This window comes from Hyla sarda, chromosome 1, assembly GCF_029499605.1.
Source record: "Hyla sarda isolate aHylSar1 chromosome 1, aHylSar1.hap1, whole genome shotgun sequence".
Lineage (NCBI taxonomy): Eukaryota > Metazoa > Chordata > Amphibia > Anura > Hylidae > Hyla > Hyla sarda.
Window position 1 is genome coordinate 606354584 of NC_079189.1, and position 20229 is coordinate 606374812.

At 49.8% G+C, this 20229-nt stretch overlaps 2 protein-coding genes across 2 annotated transcripts in view; both read left to right on the top strand.

Annotated features, from left to right (window-relative positions):
- Positions 1 to 20229, top strand: part of LOC130298097 (zinc finger protein 850-like) — a 190945-nt gene that overhangs the window by 91500 nt on the left and 79216 nt on the right. The gene's annotated exons all lie outside the window — the stretch shown is intronic.
- LOC130296610 (zinc finger protein 345-like) overlaps positions 1587 to 20229 on the top strand; it is a 632251-nt gene continuing 613608 nt past the window's right edge. The window contains exon 1 of the mRNA XM_056548337.1: positions 1587 to 1872. The gene's annotated coding sequence lies outside the window, so the exon portion shown is untranslated. The remainder of the gene's footprint in view (positions 1873 to 20229) is intronic.

Consider the following 20229-nt stretch of genomic DNA (forward strand, 5'->3'; position numbering starts at 1 on the left):
GGGCCACCGTCACATTCGGGACATCCCTGTGTCCCGAAAAATCTTTTCAGGACACAAGGGTGTCCCGGCGGTTACTCCTTTCGGCGGCCCCCGCGTTAACTTTAAAAACGCAGGGGCCGCCGGGAAGTAGTGCCCATAGAAGAGCGGACCGGAGCATCGAGGAGGACGCGCATGCATGATAAGTGACCAGCAGCACGTCATCTTCAGTGTTCCGACCTCCGCTCCTTTGGTTGCGGGACCTACTGCTATGGCCCATAGGCCATAGCAGTAGATTGTGACCCCGGACCGGTGGAGCGGTGGTCGGAATACTGAAGTGGGACAGTAAACAGGCATACAGCCTCCAGCCATACATTGTATATGGCTGAAGGCTGTATGTCTGTGGGGGAACTATACTGCACCTAATGTGGGGGAACTATACTGCACCTAATGTGGGGGAACTATACTGCACCTAATGTGGGGGAACTATACTGCACCTACTGTGGGGAGCTATACTGCACCTAATGTGGGGAAATTATACTGCACCTAATGTGGAGGAACTTTACTGCACCTAATGTGGGGCAAGTATACTGCAGCTAATGTGGGGGAACTGTACTGCACCTAATGTGGGGGAACTGTACTGCAGCTAATGTGGGGGAACTGTACTGCAGCTAATGTGGGGGAACTGTACTGCAGCTAATGTGGGGGAACTGTACTGCACCTAATGTGGGGGAACTGTACTGCACCTAATGTGGGGGAACTGTACTGCACCTAATGTGGGGGAGCTATACTGAACCTAATGTGGGGGAGCTATACTGAACCTAATGTGGGGAACTATACTGCACCTAATGTGGGGAGCTATACTACACCTAATGTGGGGCAACTATACTGCACCTAATGTGGGGCAACAATACTGCACCTAATGTGGGGCAACTATACTGCACCTAATGTGGGGCAACTATACTGCACCTAATGTGGGGAAACTATACTGCACCTAATGTGGGAGAACTGTACTGCACCTAATGTGGGGGGACTGTACTGCACCTAATGTGGGGGGACTGTACTGCACCTAATGTGGGGGGACTGTACTGCACCTAATGTGGGGGGACTGTACTGCACCTAATGTGGGGGGGACTGTACTGCACCTAATGCGGGGGAACTATACTGCACCTAATGTGTCGGAACTATACTGCACCTAATGTGGGGCAACTATACTGCACCTAATGTGGGGGAACTGTACTGCACCTAATGTGGAGGAACTGTAATGCACCTAATGTGGAGGAACTGTACTGCACCTAATGCCAACCTAATGTGCGGAGACTTATACTGCCAACTTAATGTGGGGGAACTACAACCTAATGCGGGGGAACTATACAGCCAACCTAATGCGGGGGAACTATACTGCCAACCGAATGCGGGGGAACTATACTGCACCTAATGTGGGGCAACTATACTGCACCTAATGTGGGGGAACTGTCGGGGGGGGGAATCATAATGAAGTGCTCCATCTTCCAGGCAGCCTTAATCTGGCCCTGCATGGCCTCCAGCAGGAGACCACCAGGCAATAACAGCAGTCCATGGCACAACAGCAGGAAGCCAACAGGCAACAGCAGGAGACCAACCGGCTACTGAGACAGCAGATGATGGCGCTGCAGGCCACAGCGACGACACAGACCATGGCAGACGCCTGCAAAGCCATACGAATGGCGATGCCAAAGATGACAGCGGCCGATGATGTTGAGACTTACTTGGCGGTGTTCGAGAGAGTGGCTGAGAGGGAGAAGCTACCCCACGACCAGTGGGCTGAGGATATCGCCCCCTTCCTGACTTCCCAGTCGCAGCAGGCCTACTTTGATTTGCCAGATGACCAGGCTGCAGACTACAGCACGGTGAAGGGTGAGATACTTGACAGACTGGGGGTTACTGTGTGGGTCCGGGCCCAGCTTGTGAGGGAGTGGGGATATAAGCCGGATGAGCCTGCCCGGCCGCAATACTATGACTTATTGCAGCGGCTCCAGAAGTGGCTACAGCCAGAGGTCCTGTCTAGTGTTGCTCGCGAATATTCGCAATTCGAATTTTATTTGCGAATATCGCATATTCGCGAATTCGCGAATATTCGCAAATATAGCGCTATATATTCGTAATGACGAATATTCGTTTTTTTATTTGTTTTTTTTTCACAGTACACATCACAGTGATCATCCCTCTCTGCTTCCAGCTTATGTGGTGTAAGAAGGCTCTAATACTACTGTGTGAGACTGGCGTGTGAATTTTCGCATATGCGAAAATTTGCATATGCTAATTTTCGCATATGCGAATTTTCGCATGTTAATTTGTTGTTTATGCAAATTTTCGTATATGTTAATTTTCGCATATGCGAAAATAAAACGAGAATATTACGAATATGCGAATATTCGCGAATATGACGAATATTCGTCCATATATTTGTGAATATTCGCGAATTCGAATATGGCCTATGCCGCTCAACACTAGTCCTGTCCCCCTCTTCTATGCTTGACCGTCTCCTGGCTGAAATGTTCTGGATGGCTTTGCCCACACCCCTCCAGAGTTGGGTTGGTCAGGTATCTCCTAGTAATGCCACCACCAGACTGGGGAGGAGGCGGTTAAACCCAGAAGGTCCCCACCTTTGCAAAAGAGGATGTTGGTCTCTAGGGTTCTCTGGGAGGTAATCCCTAAAGACCCTGCCCCGGTGGTGTGTCGGGCATGTCACAAGCCAGGACATATCAAGGCTAATTGCCCCCACCTGGGAGAAAACATGGACGTGACCCCTCCATGTATGCTCAGAGACTATGTGCCGCAGGAAACCCCAAGGCAGGAGGGTCGGGACACCTGTGCAGGGTGGAGTTGGGAGGGCGTGAGGTGGAGGCACTACTGGACTTGGGGAGCATGGTGACTCTGGTCAGGTTGGAGTTGGTACCCTGCATAGACTATACAGGATGGCAAGCGGGGGTGTTGTGCATCCACGGGGACTTGAGAGACTACCCCACCGCTCTGGTGACTGTGTCAACCCCAGCCGGCCAGTGGACCCACGAAATGGCCGTGTCTACAAAACTCCCTCATGAGCTGATTATTGAGAGAGACTTTCCAGGTTTTGTGTTTTTGTTGCCCCAGATAAAAGCTCCCCAAACCTGTGAGGGAGGGGTGTCCCCAATAGATTGGCCTTATTCAGGGGTGACCCCAGAACCGTGGGAATCTGACCCCGATGAACCCACAGTAGGGGTGACCACACCTGACGAAGAAGAAACATCTCCGTTACATGTAATGGTGGGAGATGTCGAGGAGCTGCCCTCTGTTGGCAGACCTCAACATCTCAGGAGAGAACTTTGGTACAGCCCAACACCAAGACCCAATGTTGTTGCGGGCCTATGAAAATGTCTTGGTTGTAGAAGGTGCACCCCAACAACCGGGGGCCGATCGGTATACCCCCGGTTTGTGGTCCACCAAGGGATGCTGTACCGGGTAAATCAGATGCGGGGTGAGAATGTGGTACAATTGGTGGTACCTAAAGTGTATAGGAGGATGGTGTTAGAGTCAGCCTACCAACATATACTAGGGGGACACCTGGGACAGCAGAAAATGCAGGACCGAATTTTGCAGCGTTTTTACTGGCCCAGTGTGTACAAAAAGGTTGAAAGGTACTGTGAGTCCTGCCCTACATGTCAAATTACTAGCCCCCAGCCACATTACCGTAGTCTACTGGTTCCCTTTCCCATTATTGAGGTTCCGTTTGAGAGAATCGGTATGGATTTGGTGGGTCTCTTGCCAAAGTCCTCTAGGGGGCACCAACACATCCTGGTAATTCTGGACTATGCAACCAGGTATTCTGAGGCACTACCAATGCGACACACTTCAGCCAAACTCATAGCTAAAGAGATAATGGAGATGTTCTCCTGAATGGGTTTGCCTAAAGGTGTTGACAGACCAGGGTTCATGTCTAAAGTAATGAAAGAGCTCAGTAAGCTGTTGCAGGTAAAACTGTTACAGACCTCGGTGTACCACCCGCAGACAGATGGCCTGGTAGAAAGATTCAACCAAACGTAAAAAAATATGTTAAAGTGGGTGGTGGCTAGAGACGGGAAGAATTGGGATCTTTTGCTGCCCTATCTTATGCTCGCGGTGCGAGGAGTGCCCCAGGCCTCTACTGGGTTCTCGCCCTTTGAACTGCTGTACGGCAGACATCCACGTGGTCTGTTAGACATGGCTAAAGAAGCGTGGGAACAGCAGCCCACACCACACTAAAGTGTAATTGAGTATGTCACACAATTACAGGAACAAATGGAAACCATGTTTCCCTTGGTCAGGGAACATATGGAGGCAGCCCAGAGAGCTCAGAGCAGAGTTTATAATCACCAGGCTCGGGTACGGAATTTTAACCCAGGAGAACGGGTTCTGGTTCTAGTGCCAACAGTTGACAGTAAGTTCCTGGCTAGGTGGCAGGGTCTCTACGAACCCGGCCAGGTTTGTTAGGGGTAGAGGTTCCCGTCCCTCAGTCTTCTGCAAGGGAAGCGGCAGCAACAGTAAAGATTGCTGACAGCCTTTCCACTGCAGAAACTCAGGAGGCCAGGGAATTTGTCGCTAGGAACACCGATGTGTTTTTAGATCTACCTGGTCGTACTTCGGTCATCCGTCATGACATTGTCACTGAACCTCAGGTAAAAATACAGTTGAAACCATACCGAGTACCTAAGTCGTGACGACGAGCTATTGTGGAAGAAGTACAACATGTTGAAACTGGACGGTATTTAGGAATCAAAAAGTGAGTGGGCTAGCCCAATAGTCTTAACACCCAAATCAGACAGTACGTTATGGTTCTGTAACGACGTCCGGAAACTGAATGAAGTTTCCAAATTTGATGCGTATCCCATGCCCAGAGTTGATGAGCTTATTGAGAAGCTGGGACAAGCTCGGTACGTTTCTGTTTTGGACCTCACAAAAGGGTACTGGCAGGTACCCTTGACGGAGGCTGCCAAGGAGAAAACCTCGTGTGTTACACCAGAAGGCCTATTCCAATACAAGGTGTTACCCTTTGGGCTACATGGCACTCCTACTACATTCCAAAGGTTAATGGACATTGTACTCCGGCCACATCATCGGTATGCTTCGGCCTACCTAGATGATATTCTCATCCATAGCACAAATTGGGAAAGTCATCTTCCAAAAGTGCAGGCTGTGATAGACTCCCTCAGGAAAGCTGGGTTAACGGCTAACCCCCAAAAATGTGCAATCGAGCTGGAAGAGACCAAGTACCTGGGATACGTCACTGGGCGTGGGGATGTTAAACCTCCGGTAAACAAAGTTAAGGCCATACGGAATTGGCCACGTCCTGTCACTACCCAACAAGTGAGGTCGTTTCTGGGGATGGTGGGATATTATATGAGGTTCATTCCCCATTTTGCTACCATAGCTGCACCCTTAACAGACCTTTTAAAAGGACGCAAATCAGTAATGGTGAGGTGGAACGAAAAAGCAGAGTAGGCTTTCTCTGCTTTGAAGTCGGCCCTGTGTGGGTCTCCGGTTCTAGTGACACCCGACTTCAGAAAGGAGTTTATAGTGCAGTCAGATGCTTCCGAGGTAGGTCTTGGTGCGGTACTCTCTCAGGAAGAAGTCAATGGGGAAGAGCATCCCTTTGTCTTCCTCAGCCTCAAACTTACCCCGGCCGAGATCAGGTACAGTTTATTGGAGAGAGAGTGCCTGGCCATTAAGTGGGCACTCAAGTCTCTCCGCTACTACTTATTGGGAAGAAAATTCTGTCTAGTGACAGACTATTCCCCTCTCAAATGTATGTGTCAGGCGAAGGACAGAAATGCGAGGGTCACCCGGTGGTTTCTGTTGTAGTAGCTTGGGGGTGTAGGGTATATGGGGGTGTAGCTGTGCGGTTACTAAAGGGTGCTTGCTTAACCCTTTCTATTCGTGACGCCAGGGAGAGGGCTATTCTCTATATGCTTGTCCTACCGCCACCCATCCCAAGAGCGATAGGGAGATAGGACATAATTGATTGTCCACAACCGGAGATTTGCAGAAACTTCTCAGAACTTTTACTGAAGATTTTATGCAGTAATGAACAGGAACAGTCCATATAATAAAGTTTATTAGAGCTTGACAAGTGGTTGGGACCTCGTGAGTCTATTGAGCTTAGGAAGATAATTATTGCGTTGATCCACTGGATTTAGGGGTTTAGACTCGGTCACGAAATCACGCTAGCTTTAGCAGGGATTGAGATTTTAACTCACGGTTTAGATTCAGGCTTAGGCCGGCAGGCTTCTGGCCTAGCTTGTCTTTGAAAGTTGCGCAGATCCGTCCTGTTAGTCTGGCATCCACAAGAGCAGCAACCCAAGAGAGCGATCACTGGCTACAGCTCCCTTATATGGGTAGGGGTTGTCACTGGTCCATAACAACTGTCAATCTTTTGTATAAAGAGTTATGGGAAACCATGTGACCCAAGGACCTCTAAAGGTCCTCCAACCTACCATAGAGGAATCAATACCGTCACATGACCGAAGGTCCTGCGACGCTACCAAGGTAAGCATACTAATATACATTATATTAAATATATACATTTAAACATTACAAAATTAGAAAAGAATGAGGCGACTAGGGGCTGTCCCACCTGGGGGACCCTACCTGAACGTAGTAACTCTGACTTTGGGGACCACCATACAAGGTACGGTATGCAATACGGTACCGGGACACCACAAACCCCCTAAGTCGGCCTCGACGTCTGTCCCCTAAGACAGAGGGACGAAGTGAAGGTTGCTATATAACAGTCCTGGGCACAACTTTTCAAATGTCCATTAGTCCGGTCCCCCCACGGAAACAACAGCAGTGAATTTAAGTTCCCCTTCGGCAGAGATACATTTACTTGGTAGCCACGCCCAGGGGCGGGTCGTGGCACAGCGCAGGCTTTTTTCGCGCACTTTTCCAGCAGCAGGTTAACTCTTGCCTCGCTGACCGGACCAGAGGATCATAACATGTATTCACTTCTCACTTTACAAATTTCTGCAGCCAATAGATTTTTGCCTCCCCCCTTACTTTTCGCGTGTGCTCTCTGCACGCAACACCATACGCAAGATTCCGTACTCTTAAATGGTGCTTCGTAACACATTGATAAAGTCTTTTACATAGGGGGAGTACACTTTAACTGGTGGCAACAGCTGGAGGCACACACCCGTATCCTGTTCGTCGGATGCCAAAAAGCTATGTGGTAGCTTGGGGGTGTAGGGTATATGGGGGTGTAGCTGTGCGGTTACTAAAGGGTAGTTGCTTAACCCTTTCTATTCGTGACACCAGGGTGAGGGCTATTCTCTGTATGCTTGTCCTACTGCCACCCGTCCCAAGAGCAATAGGGAGATAGGAAATAATTGATTGTCCAAAACCGGAGATTTGCAGAAACTTGTCGGAACTTTTACTGAAGATTTTATGCAATAATGAACAGGAACAGTCCATATAACAAAGTCTATTAGAGCTTGACAAGTGGTTGGGACCTTGTGAGTCTATTGAGCTTAGGAAGATAATTGTTGCGCTGATCCACTGGATATAGGGGTTTAGATTTGGTCCAGTAATCCCGCTAACTTTAGCTGGGATTGGGATTTTAACTCACGATTTAGTTTCAGGCTGAGGACGGCAGGCTTCTGGCCTAGCTTGTCTTTGAAAGTTGCGCAGATCCATCCTGTTAGTCCAGCATCCAATAGAGCAGCAACCCAAGAGAGCGATCACTGGCTACAGCTCCCTTATATGGGCAGGGACTAAAGCTCACTGGTCCATACAACTGTCAATCTTCTGTACAAAGAGTTATGGGTAAACATGTGACCCAAGGACCTCCAAAGGTCCTCCAACATACCATAGAGGAATCAACACAGTCACATGACCGAAGGTCCTGCGACGCTACCAAGGTAAGCATACTAATATACATTATATTAAATATATACATTTAAACATTACTAAATTAGAAAAGAAAGAGGCGACTAGGGGCTGTCCCACCTGGAGGACCCTACCTGAACGTAACTGTGACTTTGGGGACCACCATACAAGATACGGTATGCAATACGGTACCGGGACACCACACTGTCACTGCAAAATTTCAAATTTACGGTGGAACACAGGGCCGGTCGGTTGCTTGGCAATGCCGATGTCTTAACCCGTGTACATTGTTGCACGGGTGTTCACCCCCTCGGCCTTGAACAAAGGGGGGGTATGTGATAAGGCAAAAGGGTTGGTGTTCAAAGGATGCTATGTGTCACCAAGGCTCCTGGCCTTGGTGGAGGGTCAGTAATGGTGTGGGGTGGCATTTTTTTGGGGGCCGTACAGCCCTCCATGTGCTTGCCAGAGGTAGCCTGACTGCCATTAGGTACCGAGATGAGATCCTCAGACCATATGCTGGTGCGGTTGGCCCTGGGTTCCTCCTAATGCAAGACAATGCTAGACCTCATGTGGCTGGACAGTGTCAGCAGTTCCTGCAAGAGGAAGGCATTGATGCTATGGACTGGCCCGCCCGTTCCCCAGACCTGAATCCGATTAAGCACATCTGGGACATCATGTCTCACTCCATTCACCAACGCCACATTGCACCACAGACTGTCCAGGAGTTGGCGGATGCTTTAGTCCAGGTCTGGGAGGACATCCCTCAGGAGACCATCCTCCACCTCATCAGGAGCATGCCCAGGCGTTATAGGGAGGTCATACGGGCACGTGGAGGCCACACACACTACTGAGCCTCATTTTGACTTGTATTAAGGACATTACATAAAGTTGGATCAGCCTGTAGTGCGGTTTTCCACTGTGATTTTGAGTGTGACTCCATATCCAGACCTCCATGGGTTGATAAATTTGATTTCCATTGATAATTTTTGTGTGATTTTGTTGTCAGCGCATTCAACTATGTAAAGACGAAAGTATTTCATACGATTAGTTCATTCATTCAGATCTAGGATGTGTTATCTTAGTGTTCCCTTTATTTTTTTGAGCAGTGTATAATACATGTATATACTATAATACTATAATACACGTATATGCTATAATACATGTGTTACGCCGAGCGCTCCGGGTCCCCGCTCCTCCCCGGAGCGCTCGCTACACTCCTCTCACTGCAGCGCTCCGGTCGGTTCCACGGACCCGGGGCGCTGCGATACCGCCTCTGGCCGGGATGCGATTCGCGATGCGGGTAGCACCCGCTCGCGATGCGCACCCCGGCTCCCGTACCTGACTCGCTCTCCGTCAGTTCTGTCCCGGCGCGCGCGGCCCCGCTCCCTAGGGCGCGCGCGCGCCGGGTCTTTGCGATTTAAAGGGCCACTGCGCCGCTGATTGGCGCAGTGGTTCCAATTAGTCTTTACACCTGTGCACTTCCCTATATCACCTCACTTCCCCTTCACTCCCTCGCCGGATCTTGTTGCCTTAGTGCCAGTGAAAGCGTTTCCTTGTGTGTTCCTAGCCTGTGTTCCAGACCTCCTGCCGTTGCCCCTGACTACGATCCTTGCTGCCTGCCCCGACCTTCTGCTACGTCCGACCTTGCTTCTGTCTACTCCCTTGTACCGCGCCTATCTTCAGCAGCCAGAGAGGTTGAGCCGTTGCTAGGGGATACGACCTGGTCACTACCGCCGCAGCAAGACCATCCCGCTTTGCGGCGGGCTCTGGTGAAAACCAGTAGTGACTTAGAACCGATCCTCTAGCACGGTCCACGCCAATCCCTCTCTGGCACAGAGGATCCACTACCTGCCAGCCGGCATCGTGACAGTAGATCCGGCCATGGATCCCGCTGAAGTTCCTCTGCCAGTTGTCGCTGACCTCACCACGGTGGTCGCCCAGCAGTCACAACAGATTGCGCAACAAGGCCAACAGCTGTCTCAACTGACTGTTATGCTACAACAGTTACTACCACAGCTCCAGCAACCATCTCCTCCGCCAGCTCCTGTACCTCCTCCGCAGCGAGTGGCCGCTTCTGGACTACGACTATCCTTGCCGGATAAATTTGATGGGGACTCTAAGCTTTGCCGTGGCTTCCTTTCCCAATGTTCATTACACTTGGAGATGATGTCGGACCAGTTCCCCACTGAAAGGTCTAAGGTGGCTTTCGTAGTCAGCCTGCTGTCTGGAAAAGCCCTGGCTTGGGCCACACCGCTCTGGGACCGCAATGACCCCGTCACTGCCTCTGTACACTCCTTCTTCTCGGAAATTCGAAGTGTCTTTGAGGAACCTGCCCGAGCCTCTTCTGCTGAGACTGCCCTGCTGAACCTGGTCCAGGGTAATTCTTCCGTTGGCGAGTATGCCGTACAATTCCGTACTCTTGCTTCTGAATTATCCTGGAACAATGAGGCCCTCTGCGCGACCTTTAAAAAAGGCCTATCCAGCAACATTAAAGATGTTCTGGCCGCACGAGAAATGCCTGCTAATCTTCATGAACTTATTCACCTAGCCACTCGCATTGACATGCGTTTTTCCGAAAGGCGTCAGGAGCTCCGCCAAGATATGGACTCTGTTCGCACGAGGCGTTTCTTCTCCTCGGCTCCTCTCTCCTCTGGTTCCCTGCAATCTGTTCCTGTGCCTCCCGCCGTGGAGGCTATGCAGGTCGACCGGTCTCGCCTGACATCTCAAGAGAGGACACGACGCCGCATGGAGAACCTCTGCCTGTACTGTGCTAGTACCGAACACTTCCTGAGGGATTGTCCTATCCGCCCTCCCCGCCTGGAAAGACGTACCCTGATTCCGCACAGGGGTGAGACAGTCCTTGATGTCCACTCTGCTTCTCCACGTCTTACTGTGCCTGTGCGGATGTCTGCCTCTGCCTTCTCCTTCTCTTCTGTGGCCTTCTTGGACTCTGGATCTGCAGGAAATTTTATTTTGGCCTCTCTCGTCAACAGGTTCAACATCCCAGTGACCAGTCTCACCAGACCCCTTTACATCAATTGTATAAACAATGAAAGATTGGACTGTTCCATACGTTTCCGCACGGAGCCCCTTCTAATGAGCATCGGATCTCATCACGAGAGGATTGAACTTTTGGTCCTCCCCAATTGCACCTCGGAAATTCTCCTTGGACTTCCCTGGCTTCAACTTCATTCCCCAACCCTGGATTGGTCCACTGGGGAGATCAAGAGTTGGGGGCCCTCTTGTTCCAAGGACTGTCTAAAACCGGTTCCCAGTAACCCTTGCCGTAACTCTGTGCTTCCTCCAGTAACCGGTCTCCCTAAGGCCTATATGGACTTCGCGGATGTTTTCTGCAAAAAACAAGCGGAGACTCTACCTCCTCACAGGCCTTATGATTGTCCTATCGACCTCCTCCCGGGCACTACTCCACCCCGGGGCAGAATCTATCCTCTCTCTGCCCCAGAGACTCTTGCCATGTCTGAATACGTCCAGGAGAATCTAAAAAAGGGCTTTATCCGTAAATCCTCCTCTCCTGCCGGAGCCGGATTTTTCTTTGTGTCCAAAAAAGATGGCTCTCTACGTCCTTGCATTGACTACCGCGGACTTAATAAAATCACGGTTAAGAACCGCTACCCCTTACCCCTCATCTCTGAACTCTTTGATCGCCTCCAAGGTGCCCACATCTTTACTAAATTGGACTTAAGAGGCGCCTATAACCTCATCCGCATCAGAGAGGGGGATGAGTGGAAAACAGCATTTAACACCAGAGATGGACACTTTGAGTATCTGGTCATGCCCTTTGGCCTGTGCAACGCCCCTGCTGTCTTCCAAGACTTTGTTAATGAAATTTTTCGTGATCTGTTATACTCCTGTGTTGTTGTATATCTTGATGATATCCTAATTTTTTCGGCCAATCTAGAAGAACACCGCCAGCATGTCCGTATGGTTCTTCAGAGACTTCGTGACAATCAACTCTATGCTAAAATTGAGAAATGTCTGTTTGAATGCCAATCTCTTCCTTTTCTAGGATACTTGGTCTCTGGCCAGGGACTACAAATGGATCCAGATAAACTCTCTGCCGTCTTAGATTGGCCACGCCCCTCCGGACTCCGTGCCATCCAACGTTTTTTGGGGTTCGCCAATTATTACAGGCAATTTATTCCACATTTTTCTACCATTGTGGCTCCTATTGTGGCTTTAACCAAAAAAAATGCCGATCCCAAGTCTTGGCCTCCTCAAGCGGAAGACGCCTTTAAACGACTCAAGTCTGCCTTCTCTTCGGCTCCCGTGCTCTCCAGACCTGACCCATCTAAACCCTTCCTATTGGAGGTTGATGCCTCCTCAGTGGGAGCTGGAGCTGTCCTTCTACAAAAAAACTCTTCCGGGCATGCTGTTACTTGTGGGTTTTTTTCTAGGACCTTCTCTCCGGCGGAGAGGAACTACTCCATCGGGGATCGAGAGCTTCTAGCCATTAAATTAGCACTTGAGGAATGGAGGCATCTGCTGGAGGGATCAAGATTTCCAGTTATTATTTACACCGATCACAAGAACCTCTCATACCTCGAGTCTGCCCAACGGCTGAATCCTCGTCAGGCCAGGTGGTCTCTGTTCTTTGCCCGATTTAATTTTGAAATTCACTTTCGACCTGCTGATAAGAACATTAGGGCCGATGCTCTCTCTCGTTCCTCAGATGCTTCTGAAATTGAACTCTCTCCTCAACACATCATTCCTCCTGACTGCCTGATTTCCACTTCTCCAGCCTCCATCAGGCAAACTCCTCCAGGAAAGACCTTTGTTTCTCCACGCCAACGCCTCGGAATCCTCAAATGGGGTCACTCCTCCCATCTCGCAGGTCATGCGGGCATCAAGAAATCTGTGCAACTCATCTCTCGCTTCTATTGGTGGCCGACTCTAGAGACTGATGTGGTGGACTTTGTGCGAGCCTGCACTATCTGTGCCCGGGATAAGACTCCTCGCCAGAAGCCCGCTGGTTTTCTTCTTCCTCTGCCTGTTCCCGAACAACCTTGGTCTCTGATTGGTATGGATTTTATTACTGACTTACCCCCATCCCATGGCAACACTGTTATTTGGGTGGTCGTTGATCGATTCTCCAAAATGGCACATTTCATCCCTCTTCCTGGTCTTCCTTCAGCGCCTCAGTTGGCTAAACAATTTTTTGTACACATTTTTCGTCTTCACGGGTTGCCTACGCAGATCGTCTCGGATAGAGGCGTCCAATTTGTGTCTAAATTCTGGAGGGCTCTCTGTAAACAACTCAAGATTAAATTAAATTTTTCTTCTGCATACCATCCTCAATCCAATGGACAAGTAGAAAGAATTAACCAGATCTTGGGTGACTATTTACGACATTTTGTTTCCTCCCGCCAGGATGACTGGGCAGATCTTCTACCTTGGGCCGAATTCTCGTATAATTTCAGAATCTCTGAATCTTCCTCCAAATCCCCGTTTTTCGTGGTGTACGGCCGTCACCCTCTTCCCCCCCTCCCTACCCCCTTGCCCTCTGGTCTGCCCGCTGTGGATGAAATTTCTCGTGATCTTTCCATCATATGGAGAGAGACCCAAAATTCTCTCTTACAGGCTTCTTCACGCATGAAGAGATTCGCGGATAAGAAAAGAAGAGCTCCTCCCATTTTTTCCCCTGGAGACAAGGTATGGCTCTCCGCCAAATATGTCCGCTTCCGTGTCCCTAGCTATAAGTTGGGACCACGCTATCTTGGTCCTTTCAAGATTTTGCGCCAGATTAATCCTGTCTCTTACAAACTTCTTCTTCCTCCTTCTCTTCGTATTCCTAATGCCTTTCATGTTTCTCTTCTTAAACCACTTATCATTAACCGTTTCTCTCCCAAATCTGTTCCCCCCACTCCTGTCTCCGGCTCCTCGGACGTCTTCTCCGTCAAAGAAATTTTGGCATCTAAAAAGGTCAGAGGGAAAACCTTCTTTTTAGTGGATTGGGAGGGTTGTGGTCCAGAAGAGAGGTCCTGGGAACCTGAGGACAATATCCTGGACAAAAGTCTGATCCTCAGGTTCTCAGGCTCCAAGAAGAGGGGGAGACCCAAGGGGGGGGGTACTGTTACGCCGAGCGCTCCGGGTCCCCGCTCCTCCCCGGAGCGCTCGCTACACTCCTCTCACTGCAGCGCTCCGGTCGGTTCCACGGACCCGGGGCGCTGCGATACCGCCTCTGGCCGGGATGCGATTCGCGATGCGGGTAGCACCCGCTCGCGATGCGCACCCCGGCTCCCGTACCTGACTCGCTCTCCGTCAGTTCTGTCCCGGCGCGCGCGGCCCCGCTCCCTAGGGCGCGCGCGCGCCGGGTCTTTGCGATTTAAAGGGCCACTGCGCCGCTGATTGGCGCAGTGGTTCCAATTAGTCTTTACACCTGTGCACTTCCCTATATCACCTCACTTCCCCTTCACTCCCTCGCCGGATCTTGTTGCCTTAGTGCCAGTGAAAGCGTTTCCTTGTGTGTTCCTAGCCTGTGTTCCAGACCTCCTGCCGTTGCCCCTGACTACGATCCTTGCTGCCTGCCCCGACCTTCTGCTACGTCCGACCTTGCTTCTGTCTACTCCCTTGTACCGCGCCTATCTTCAGCAGCCAGAGAGGTTGAGCCGTTGCTAGGGGATACGACCTGGTCACTACCGCCGCAGCAAGACCATCCCGCTTTGCGGCGGGCTCTGGTGAAAACCAGTAGTGACTTAGAACCGATCCTCTAGCACGGTCCACGCCAATCCCTCTCTGGCACAGAGGATCCACTACCTGCCAGCCGGCATCGTGACAACATGTATACACTATAATACTATAATACACGTATATGCTATAATACATGTATACACTATAATACTATAATACATGTATATACTATAATGCTATAATACATGTATATACTATAATACTATAATACATGTATATACTATAATACTATAATACATGTATATACTATAATACTATAATACATGTATATACTATAATACTATAATACATGTATATACTATAATACTATAATACATGTATATACTATAATACTATAATACATGTATATACTATAATACTATAATACATGTATACACTATAATACTATAATACACGTATATGCTATAATACATGTATACACTATAATACTATAATACATGTATATACTATAATGCTATAATACATGTATATACTATAATGCTATAATACATGTATATACTATAATACTATAATACATGTATATACTATAATACTTGTATATGCTATAATACTATAATACATGTATATACTATAATACTATAATACATGTATATACTATAATACTATAATACACGTATATACTATAATACTATAATACACGTATATACTATAATACATGTATATCCTATAATACTATAACACATGTATATTGTCACGATGCCGGCTGGCAGGTAGTGGATCCTCTGTGCCAGAGAGGGATTGGCGTGGACCGTGCTAGTGGATCGGTTCTAAGTCACTACTGGTTTTCACCAGAGCCCGCCGCAAAGCGGGATGGACTTGCTGCGGCGGTAGTGACCAGGTCGTATCCACTAGCAACGGCTCAACCTCTCTGACTGCTGAAGATAGGCGCGGTACAAGGGAGTAGGCAGAAGCAAGGTCGGACGTAGCAGAAGGTCGGGGCAGGCAGCAAGGATCGTAGTCAGGGGCAACGGCAGGAGGTCTGGAACACAGGCTAGGAACACACAAGGAAACGCTTTCACTGGCACGATGGCAACAAGATCCGGCGAGGGAGTGCAGGGGAAGTGAGGTGATATAGGGAAGTGCACAGGTGATCAGGCTAATTGGAACCACTGCGCCAATCAGCGGCGCAGTGGCCCTTTAAATCGCAAAGACCCGGCGCGCGCGCGCCCTAAGGAGCGGGGCCGCGCGCGCCGGGACAGGACCGACGGAGAGCGAGTCAGGTACGGGAGCCGGGGTGCGCATCGCGAGCGGGCGCTACCCGCATCGCGAATCGCATCCCGGCTGGAGGCAGTATCGCAGCGCCCCGGGTCAGTGGATCTGACCGGAGCGCTGCAGTGAGGAGAGTGTAGCGAGCGCTCCAGGGAGGAGCGGGGACCCGGAGCGCTCGGCGTAACAGTACCCCCCCCCTTGGGTCTCCCCCTCTTCTTAGAGCCTGAGAACCTGAGGAGCAGACTTTTGTCTAGGATATTGTCCTCAGGTTCCCAGGATCTCTCTTCTGGACCACAACCCTCCCAATCCACTAAAAAAAAGGTTTTCCCTCTGACCTTTTTTGATGCCAGAATCTCTTTGACGGAGAAGATGTCCGAGGAGCCGGAAACAGGAGTGGGAGGAACAGATTTGGGAGAGAAACGGTTGATGATGAGTGGTTTAAGAAGAGAAACGTGAAAGGTATTAGGAATACGAAGAGAAGGAGGAAGAAGAAGTTTGTAAGAGACAGGATTAATCTGACACAAAATTTTGAAAGGACCAAGATAGCGTGGTCCCAACTTGTAGCTAGGGACACGGAAGCGGACATATTTAGCGGAGAGCCATACCTTGTCTCCAGGGGAAAAAATGGGAGGAGCTCTTCTTTTCTTATCCGCGAACTTCTTCATGCGTGATGAAGCCTGTAAGAGAGAATTTTGGGTCTCTCTCCATATGATGGAAAGGTCACGAGAAATTTCATCCACAGCGGGCAGACCAGAGGGCAAGGGGGTAGGGAGGGGGGGAAGAGGGTGACGGCCGTACACCACGAAAAATGGGGATTTGGAGGAAGATTCAGAGACTCTGAAGTTATACGAGAATTCGGCCCATGGAAGAAGATCTGCCCAGTCGTCCTGGCGGGAGGAAACAAAATGTCGTAAATAATCACCCAGGACCTGGTTAATTCTTTCTACTTGTCCATTGGATTGGGGATGATATGCAGAAGAAAAATTTAGTTTAATCTTGAGTTGTTTACAGAGAGCCCTCCAGAATTTAGACACGAATTGGACGCCTCTATCCGAGACGATCTGCGTAGGCAACCCGTGAAGACGAAAAATGTGTACAAAAAATTGTTTAGCCAACTGAGGCGCTGAAGGAAGACCAGGAAGAGGGATGAAATGTGCCATTTTGGAGAATCGATCAACGACCACCCAAATAACAGTGTTGCCACGGGAAGGGGGTAAATCAGTAATAAAATCCATACCAATCAGAGACCAAGGCTGTTCGGGGACAGGCAGGGGATGAAGAAAACCAGCGGGCTTCTGGCGAGGAGTCTTATCCCGGGCACAGATAGTGCAGGCTCGCACAAAGTCCACAACATCCGTCTCCAGAGTCGGCCACCAATAGAAGCGGGAGATGAGTTGCACAGATTTCTTGATGCCCACATGACCTGCGAGATGGGAGGAGTGACCCCATTTGAGGATTCCGAGGCGTTGGCGTGGAGAAACAAAGGTCTTCCCTGGAGGAGTTTGCCTGATGGAGGCTGGAGAAGTGGAAATCAGGCAGTCAGGAGGAATGATGTGTTGCGGAGAGAGTTCAACTTCCGAAGCATCCGAGGAACGAGAGAGAGCATCGGCCCTAATGTTCTTATCGGCAGGCCGAAAGTGAATTTCAAAATTAAATCGGGCAAAGAACAGAGACCACCGGGCCTGGCGAGGATTCAGCCGTTGGGCAGACTGGAGGTAGGAGAGGTTCTTGTGATCGGTGTAAATAATAACTGGAAATCTTGATCCCTCCAGCAGATGCCTCCATTCCTCAAGTGCTAATTTGATGGCTAGAAGCTCTCGATCCCCGATGGAGTAGTTCCTCTCCGCCGGAGAGAAGGTCCTAGAAAAAAAACCACAAGTGACAGCATGCCCGGAAGAATTTTTTTGTAGAAGAACAGCTCCAGCTCCCACTGAGGAGGCATCAACCTCCAATAGGAAGGGTTTGGAAGGGTCAGGTCTGGAGAGCACGGGAGCCGAAGAAAAGGCAGACTTGAGTCGTTTAAAGGCGTCTTCCGCTTGAGGAGGCCAAGACTTGGGATCGGCATTTTTTTTGGTTAAAGCCACGATAGGAGCCACAACGGTAGAAAAATTGGGAATAAATTGCCTGTAATAATTGGCGAACCCCAAAAAGCGTTGGATAGCACGGAGTCCGGAGGGGCGTGGCCAATCTAAGACGGCAGAGAGTTTGTCTGGATCCATTTGTAGTCCCTGGCCAGAGACCAAGTATCCTAGAAAAGGAAGAGATTGGCATTCAAACAGACATTTCTCAATTTTGGCATAGAGTTGATTGTCACGAAGTCTCTGAAGAACCATACGGACATGCTGGCGGTGTTCTTCTAGATTGGCAGAAAAAATCAGGATATCGTCCAGATATACAACAACACAGGAGTATAAAAGATCACGAAAAATTTCATTAACAAAGTCTTGGAAGACGGCAGGGGCGTTGCACAGGCCAAAGGGCATGACCAGATACTCAAAGTGTCCATCTCTGGTGTTAAATGCCGTTTTCCATTCATCCCCCTCTCTGATGCGGATGAGATTATAAGCACCTCTTAAGTCCAGTTTAGTAAAGATGTGGGCACCTTGGAGGCGATCAAAGAGTTCAGAGATGAGGGGTAGGGGGTAGCGGTTCTTAACCGTGATTTTATTAAGACCGCGGTAGTCAATGCAAGGACGTAGGGAGCCATCTTTTTTGGACATAAAGAAAAATCCGGCTCCGGCAGGAGAGGAGGATTTACGGATAAAGCCCTTTTTTAAATTTTCCTGGACGTATTCAGACATGGCAAGAGTCTCTGGGGCGGACAGAGGATAAATTCTGCCCCGGGGTGGAGTAGTGCCCGGGAGGAGGTCGATAGGACAATCATAAGGCCTGTGAGGAGGTAGAGTCTCAGCTTGTTTTTTGCAAAAGACATCCGCAAAGTCCATATAGGCCTTAGGGAGACCGGTTACTGGAGGAACCACAGAGTCACGGCAAGGGTTACTGGGAACCGGTTTTAGACAGTCCTTGGAACAAGAGGGCCCCCAACTCTTGATCTCCCCAGTGGACCAATCCAGGGTTGGGGAATGAAGTTGAAGCCAGGGAAGTCCAAGGAGAATTTCAGAAGTGCAATTGGGGAGGACCAAAAGTTCAATCCTCTCGTGATGAGATCCGATGCACATTAGAAGGGGCTCCGTGCGGAAACGTATGGTACAGTCCAATCTTTCATTGTTTACACAATTGATGTAAAGGGGTCTGGCGAGACTGGTCACTGGGATGTTGAACCTGTTGACGAGAGAGGCCAAAATAAAATTTCCTGCAGATCCAGAGTCCAAGAAGGCCATAGTAGAGAAGGAGAAGGCAGAGGCAGACATCCGCACAGGCACAGTAAGACGTGGAGAAGCAGAGTAGACATCAAGGACTGTCTCACCTTTGTGCGGAGTCAGCGTACGTTTTTCCAGGTGGGGAGGACGGATAGGACAATCCCTCAGGAAGTGTTCGGTACTAGCACAGTACAGGCAGAGATTCTCCATGCGGCGTCGTGTCCTCTCTTGAGGTGTCAGGCGAGACCGGACGACCTGCATAGCCTCCACGGCGGGAGGCACAGGAACGGATTGCAGGGGACCAGAGGAGAGAGGAGCCGAGGAGAAGAAACGCCTCGTGCGAACAGAGTCCATATCTTGGCGGAGCTCCTGACGCCTTTCGGAAAAACGCATGTCAATGCGAGTGGCTAGGTGAATGAGTTCATGTAGATTAGCAGGGATTTCTCGTGCGGCCAGAACATCTTTAATGTTGCTGGATAGGCCTTTTTTAAAGGTCGCGCAGAGGGCCTCATTATTCCAGGATAATTCTGAAGCAAGAGTACGGAATTGTACGGCATACTCGCCAACGGAAGAATTACCCTGGACCAGGTTCAACAGGGCAGTCTCAGCAGAAGAGGCTCGGGCAGGTTCCTCAAAGACACTTCGGATTTCCGAGAAGAAGGAGTGTACAGAGGCAGTGACGGGGTCATTGCGGTCCCAGAGCGGTGTGGCCCAAGACAGGGCTTTTCCAGACAGAAGGCTGACTACGAAAGCCACCTTAGACCTTTCAGTGGGAAACTGGTCCGACATCATCTCCAGGTGCAGGGAACATTGGGAAAGAAAGCCACGGCAAAACTTAGAGTCCCCATCAAATTTATCCGGCAAGGATAGGCGTAGACCAGAAGCGGCCACTCGCTGCGGAGGAGGTGCAGGAGCTGGCGGAGGAGATGATTGCTGAAGCTGTGGTAGTAACTGCTGTAGCATAACGGTCAGTTGAGACAGCTGTTGGCCTTGTTGCGCTATCTGTTGTGACTGCTGGGCGACCACCGTGGTGAGGTCAGCGACAACTGGCAGAGGAACTTCAGCGGGATCCATGGCCGGATCTACTGTCACGATGCCGGCTGGCAGGTAGTGGATCTTCTGTGCCAGAGAGGGATTG